This window comes from Lycium barbarum, chromosome 1 (genome assembly GCF_019175385.1).
Source record: "Lycium barbarum isolate Lr01 chromosome 1, ASM1917538v2, whole genome shotgun sequence".
NCBI lineage: Eukaryota > Viridiplantae > Streptophyta > Magnoliopsida > Solanales > Solanaceae > Lycium > Lycium barbarum.
This window is the reverse complement of record NC_083337.1, coordinates 98,965,707-98,974,235: the sequence shown is the minus strand read 5'-3', so window position 1 is coordinate 98,974,235 and position 8,529 is coordinate 98,965,707.

Here is an 8,529-nt window from a genome sequence, read left to right as displayed (position 1 = left end):
TTAATACGTCTAAGACATGCCATAGAAAGAAGGGTGAAGCCTTACATACCTTTTCTGCTTCTTATGCGACTCCAAATTCACGTTCCAAATCCGCCAAAATCTACAAATTGGTCATGTTTACCAAAACTTAATTAGATCATTTAGAAGTGGAATCTTAAGGCAACATATGTCTACCGAAATTTCGGCAGCACTTCCCCTGTATATACGCCATCTCCAAAACATCAACTTAGCCAATTTTAACCAACAACAATCCGGGAATTCAACCCGGCCAAACCAACGACAATACTAGCAATCATTCTAGCAACACTCCAACATTCAATTCTATTCAATTCAATTCAATTCGATTCAATTCCATTCAATTCATATAACTTTCAAAACAATTCAATCAACATGCTACTTCATCCAACACTTTTCAATTTCAACAAGAACAATAACTACTTAATCCCTTCTTTCACATTCAATCACCACCACCCGACTTACAATCTTCCAAACAATGGCTCACTTTCAAGTTCATGAATTATATTTATAGCCTACACATTAGTAATATCATTCTTACAAATATAGGAAGTCATAACAAAATCGCACTAACTCCTTCCGTAATACACCAACAATTTCATATTCATTTCGAGCCATTAAGCCTTCATTTAACATCATAAAATTTACAACACAACAACAATCGAAATGCTACATAAATTCAATTCATCATATCTCACAACATCACCCCTATTTTCGGCCACAACAACAACATTCATGTTCCATGCATTTTCATCCATTTTTATACATTACACCAACAACCAAAAGACTAAATAAAACTTGTCCATCATCACTACACAATACCACACATACACGGCCACACTTGGCATGTACACGGCCACAACACAAATTCCATATTTTCATGGATTTCATTCATTTTTTCTATACAACAACATATATAAACCATCCACAACATACACAAAGAAGATGAAACCTTACCTTTCTCCTTTGATTCTTCATTTGGCTAAAATTATAACCTTGCAAGAATATGTGTTCTACTTGCTCCAACAACTCTTCCATGTCATAGAGGACCCTCCAATTGATAGGAATACTTGAAGAAAAATATTTTCCTCCTTCACACCCTCTTGGCCTTGTTTGGCCGAATTCCCCTTCTCTTTTTTTTTTCCTTTCTTTCTTTCTTTCTTTCTTTCCAAATTCTCTAGAGTTTTCATGAGAATTATGACTAATAAGTCATATATATAGTTAGTTTCTTCCACTTCTACTTATTTATGTTTAGGTCCCTCAAGTATGTTCACATGTCCCCTTTCTTCCTTCTCTAGAATTTTCTTCTATTTTCTTGAAATTTCTCAAATTCAACAAAGAAGACTAAATGTCTTCCTTTGGAAGCGTTGATCCATCCATTTTTTTTTTGACTTACAATTAGCCCCCATTAATTAAAAATATGGCACACCATACGGCCAACATGGCATTTTCGTGAACTTTCTTGAACATTTGTGAAATTACCATTTTGCCCCTAAGCTTCCACATTATTACCATGTACCATTTTGTGAATTTATCTTTTTACCCTTAACCTTTCTCAATATTTCCATACAATAATATTTATAAATAATATCCATAACCAACTTGTACATTAAAATAATTTTTGAAAATGGTCTCGCCCTTAACTTTCCACGACGACTTTTGAATTTCCAAACACACAAGATACGGGCTATAACATCCTCCCCCTCTTTAGAACATTCGTCCTCGAATGTTCAACTGACCTTGTGGGGTCTTGTAGCACTTCGGGAGGGGGTTCCTTTATAGTTGCCCTTTTCTCCATGTCCATTCCATATCTATTATCCTACTTTCCTTACTACCAAACTCTTGGGTCCTTACATGAGTCCTCATTCCATGTCATGGGTTTCTTTTATAGCTGCTCTTTCCATTATGCCCATTCCTTATCCTTTACCTTATTTTCCTTATAATCGAACCCCTTGACTTTTCATGAGTCATTGCTCCATGTCATAGGTTTTCTCTGGCTCAGTGTGTCACCTCATTATCCTTGTTCTTTCCGGGTCATTTCCTTTCTATCATTGTCTCGTCGCCGCATCTTAACGGAAACCACGTCTTAGTACGCAATCTTTACTTAACGATTCAATGTAGCCGTAGGCTATTTCCTTATCCTTAGGTCTTGAAATCTATAATATGGTCTCCCCCTCTTTAGGGGGCTCCTTATATACTAACCGTCTTCGAGCACCTTCCTTTCCTTGCTTAATTCACTTGTTCGTAATTCTTCCTTAGTTGCGCGTTTGTGCCGTAGCTGTGGCCTGTGTGTCCATATCTCTCAAGCGTGCTGCTACTTTTGTTCTCAGCACAGAACCCTTACAACTTTCACTCTCCCTATCCTAATCGCTATTCCTTTAGCCCCACTTGTTGAAGTCAGTGCTCCAACCTCATACACTCCTCTCCTATTTCCTTTTGCCACACTCTATCTCTTTTCACATGCCTACTTTGACTTCTTACCCAAATAGTCTCGCGCTTTGCCGGTAGTTTCTTTCGGGAGCTTCACTTACTAAGGTTTCTTACCTTTCACTTCCTTCCGACACTTTGATCTCTTTATTTTCCAAATATCGTCATACTAGAATTTCCAATCTTAACCTATAGTAAAATAATAGCATTTTACCTGGTGACACTCGTACCATTTATTTTTGTCGTCCCTTGAACTTCGGTACCCTTGTGTAATCAATACCTTCTTCACCGTAGCGCCGGTTGCTGGAACTTACATGTCCACCGATACAATCATATGTGGGATATCCTACGCCTCCATATATATATATATATATGCTTTCTACCAACTAACCGCAAAGTACTCCCAATCATTGTTCAAGCCTATCCTAATTCCACGGCTCTTTACCGAGCTAGCCTGCCTCGTTTCACGCGTCTTCTTATGGTCTCCCATCATCTCATATACCGTAGTTTCACTTAGGCTATTCTAGTTCTCCATTTGTCTTTTACGTCAGAATGTGTAGAATTTCTTATAAACTTCCCATGGGGGTCACCCATCATGGAATTGCCCCTACCTGAGCACGCTTAACCCAAAAGTTTCACTGAAATTCGGTGCCTTAATGCCGATATTTTCGCGTCCGCTTCTTCACATGACCTTTATTACATGTTTTGGAGCGAGTCGAGGTTTCACAGGCTCCAAGGCACTTTCGTAACGCGTCCTTCTTTCACAATTACGGTTTTACCCTTTTGGTTCCCGATGTTCATCTTCCGCCTGTGTGTATGGCTACCTCCTGTCTTGGACTTCCAGATTCCCGATGATAGCGACCCCACCTTCGTCGCCACGTCCAAATCCATAACCTTTCTGAACCAACGCATTTCACTTATTGCCTATTTACAGTATTTCCTTTCCATGCTTCCTCCAGTGGGGCGTACCCGTCCTGGCCGAACCTCCTTTACCGTTCCTACATTCAAAATCTGTATGCGGCCAATGTCATCAATGCCTCATAAAACGTACGACTACATGGCACATCCCCGCCATCCAGTACTTCCAGTTCAGGTAACAGAACAATTATGTCAGGACTTACCTCTATAAGCTTCCACAGCCTCGTTCGCTCCCTTTCGTTGTACGTATAACTCGTATGAGGAAATCTTATTCCTTATGACTTGGCTCTATCGCACGATTTAAGATTGAAAGAAGGTCAACAATTCCTAAATGCCCCGCAGCCTCCTGTTTATAAATGTGGCCGGCTTCACACCCATAAACAGGACTCTACCGGACACGACTTTGCAGACAACCCCTTAGACCGACCTGCTCTGATACCACTTTGTCACACCCCGACTTTACTAGGGTGTGATGGGCACCCGACCCCATATCTGGAGTCGAGCGAACCCGCTGACTCTTATTACATAGACAAACTCTTGTATCAGTTAAGGAATAATTACATAGTAAGTTCCCAAAATTTTATTTTATTTTTCATAAGTAAAATCTGACACCATATAAGACTCGTGACATAAAACATAATAACATATTGGCTGGTGAAGCCGTCTACCAATGCTGACACTCTATACCCATGACTCTGTCTGCAAAGTCTCTAACATAGAACAGAACATCATAGCATATACTTGGACTTGGCAATCCTCCGGGACAAGTGGAGTTCGCCATCTCCGCTGGAACACCTTCAGTAAGGTCTTCTAGTCATCTGGGATTACCTGCGCGGCATGAACGCAGCCCCCGAAGAAGAGGGGTCAGTACGAGTAATGTACTGAGTATGTAAAGCATGAATAGTACCATAATAAAGGAATATACAGTATGAACAATAACAGAATAGACATAAGGAGCTTATACTGGGACAGATGTAACCTGTGCATATGAATGCCTTTCTGCAGATATCATGCATGCTTAGTTTCTTTTTCAGGAAAACGGTGTCTCTTATTTACATATACAGAAAACAGAACATTTCAGAGAACGGTGTCATTCATTTACATTCACAGACGCCGAGTACATCGTCTCTCCCACCCCCCTCCCCAACAGTGTCCCAACATTTTATATATAAATATCACAAATACAGACGCCGTATCCGGCTCTCCCATTATCCCGCGTCCGGGCATCCCGCGTCCGAGATGAAATCCAGCTGAATCAAGTGGTGGTATAACAGTGGCCCTTCCCCTTTTCCCATATACATGTACATATACATATTCACATTCATATTCATATGTCATACAATTGGCATGCATGAGAACCCAAAGAAAGTCAGGTGTCCATCGGAGTGACGTAAGGTCGAAACCCTCCGATTACATTATGGAATACTCGGGTCACTTGTCTCACCTTGAAGGAACGATAATTATAAGGCGAGACTATCAACGAAAGATAGCTTTAAGAGGAGACATAGAGTAAGATCATAGGCATTATAACCGTCAATTCATAAACATTTGAAAACTTTTAGAAACTAGTATAACACTTCCATATTCACATTGGATTCTTAGCTCAAGACTCTTAGTCGTGAGATCATTCTTGTCGTACTTATCTTAGGTATATTCCCTTTTCTGACATCATCGTTATCATTATCATCATGGAAGTATCCTCGTTAGCATAGTTACAGTACTTGTCATTCGATGAACGGAATAAAGATCAAAAGTTTTCCTTGGATTTCGCTTCAAAGAAAATCAAGCGGAACAATAAGGAAAACCGGGAACAAGGGGGCCCACCTCGGGTCAAATGAGGCGGCGTACTAAATTTACATGTGTTACATGTAATGGCGTTACTTGTGAGGGTATCAAGGTAGTCGAGTCTTAGTTATGCAAGTCCTAGAGGTTTAGGAAGGTTTTTCAACATTTTGGACAATTTCTGATTCAATTCTACTGAATGAAAAAGGAGAAACTTTAGGTGCGAATTTCGGGGAATAGGGTTGTCCCCGAGGCTCGTATCCAACTTAATACGTCTAAGACATGCCATAGAAAGAAGGGTGAAGCCTTACATACCTTTTCTGCTTCTTATGCGACTCCAAATTCACGTTCCAAATCCGCCAAAATCTACAAATTGGTCATGTTTACCAAAACTTAATTAGATCATTTAGAAGTGGAATCTTAAGGCAACATATGTCTACCGAAATTTCGGCAGCACTTCCCCTGTATATACGCCATCTCCAAAACATCAACTTAGCCAATTTTAACCAACAACAATCCGGGAATTCAACCCGGCCAAACCAACGACAATACTAGCAATCATTCTAGCAACACTCCAACATTCAATTCTATTCAATTCAATTCAATTCGATTCAATTCCATTCAATTCATATAACTTTCAAAACAATTCAATCAACATGCTACTTCATCCAACACTTTTCAATTTCAACAAGAACAATAACTACTTAATCCCTTCTTTCACATTCAATCACCACCACCCGACTTACAATCTTCCAAACAATGGCTCACTTTCAAGTTCATGAATTATATTTATAGCCTACACATTAGTAATATCATTCTTACAAATATAGGAAGTCATAACAAAATCGCACTAACTCCTTCCGTAATACACCAACAATTTCATATTCATTTCGAGCCATTAAGCCTTCATTTAACATCATAAAATTTACAACACAACAACAATCAAAATGCTACATAAATTCAACTCATCATATCTCACAACATCACCCCTATTTTCGGCCACAACAACAACATTCATGTTCCATGCATTTTCATCCATTTCTATACATTACACCAACAACCAAAAGACTAAATAAAACTTGTCCATCATCACTACACAATACCACACATACACGGCCACACTTAGCATGTACACGGCCACAACACAAATTCCATATTTTCATGGATTTCATTCATTTTTTCTATACAACAACATATATAAACCATCCACAACATACACAAAGAAGATGAAACCTTACCTTTCTCCTTTGATTCTTCATTTGGCTAAAATTATAACCTTGCAAGAATATGTGTTCTACTTGCTCCAACAACTCTTCCATGTCATAGAGGACCCTCCAATTGATAGGAATACTTGAAGAAAAATATTTTCCTCCTTCACACCCTCTTGGCCTTGTTTGGCCGAATTCCCCTTCTTTTTTTTTTTTTCCTTTCTTTCTTTCTTTCTTTCTTTCCAAATTCTCTAGAGTTTTCTTGAGAATTATGACTAATAAGTCATATATATAGTTAGTTTCTTCCACTTCTACTTATTTATGTTTAGGTCCCTCAAGTATGTTCACATGTCCCCTTTCTTCCTTCTCTAGAATTTTCTTCTATTTTCTTGAAATTTCTCAAATTCAACAAAGAAGACTAAATGTCTTCCTTTGGAAGCTTTGATCCATCCATTTTTTTTTTTGACTTACAATTAGCCCCCATTAATTAAAAATATGGCACACCACACGGCCAACATGGCATTTTCGTGAACTTTCTTGAACATTTGTGAAATTACCATTTTGCCCCTAAGCTTCCACATTATTACCATGTACCATTTTGTGAATTTATCTTTTTACCCTTAACCTTTCTCAATATTTCCATACAATAATATTTATAAATAATATCCATAACCAACTTGTACATTAAAATAATTTTTGAAAATGGTCTCGCCCTTAACTTTCCACAACGACTTTTGAATTTCCAAACACACAAGATACGGGCTATAACACGTATATCTGTGTATATATGTTTATATGCAAAGGGAGGTCAAATGCACAAATTTAACGAATAGCTATATTCCAAAGCTGTCATTTAGTTGACATTTCAAATATAGCCTCATTGAATGTAACTAATCAATAAAAAACTTTGCAGAATATGACCTAATAGACTTAAATCATGGAAATTGATCTTCAATTAAGGTCATAATTAAACTAGCAATTGATTATTTCAATTGTAGCCACTTCTAGCCATATAACAAACAATTTATGGATTTAACCACAATTAAACAATTAATTAATTATGATAAATACCAATTTAGGTATTGAGGGGTAAAATGATTAATTCGTTCAAGTAGTCAAATTTCTTTGGATTAAACGGAGTAAAAAAATCAATTTCTGATAATTTAAACAATTAAATAAGAAATTATTTTAAATTATTTCCTTGATTAAATTTATCAAATATATCCTATTTGTCGCAAAATATGTAAATTACTTTCCAAATGACTTATAATATTATAGAAATTATTTTACCAAATAAGAATGGTAAAATATTATAATAATTTTATAAAATCATTTTGACTTCTAAAAATACATATTTCACTCCGTTTAATATCCAAGGACTCTGGGTAATTAAAATAAATTATGGGAGGTCAAAAATTAGGTGTCAACAAATATGACACTTGATAATTTGGACAATTAATTGAATAGTTTTTTGAAGTTATTTTCTGATTAAACTTGACAAATACTTTAATATTAATAGTAAAATATGTAAATTATTTTCAAATGACTTAATATATATATTTGAAGTTATTTTTCCAAACGAATGGAAAAATATTATCGAAATAATTTTGCAAAATCATTTTGATTTTAAAAAAAATACATATTTCACTCTGTTTGAGATCCAAGAACTCTGGGCAATTAAGTAAAATTATTGGATGTAAAAACTTAGGTGTCAACAATACTGAGTTAGAAGAAACTTTTGATCATTTGTTTTTCACATGACCATACTCTCAACATGTATGGAATTCTCTACTGAATTGGTTGGGTGTCCACAGACCTGTTGGGACTTGGGACCAAGAGATTGTATGGCTGATCCAAAGGATGGGAAATGGTAGACCAAGTGCTTGTATTCGGGGGTTCTATTTTGCAGCTGCAGTTGACCATATTTGGGCCAAATGCAATGGGAGAAGATTCTCTAATCAAGCTACTGGCCCTATGCACAGGCTCCGGGAGATTTGCTATTCAACTGTATATTGAAGGACAAAGCATTGCAAATGGAGAAGTCATTTAGATAAATTCAGTGTCTACCATGTTTAGTATGTTGTAGGAGTAAATGACTAAATGGTGCTACTAGTTTTTTTAGAAAATGTATAGATTGTTATTATAAGATCTAACTCTGAGTCATAGAGTTAGTTACATT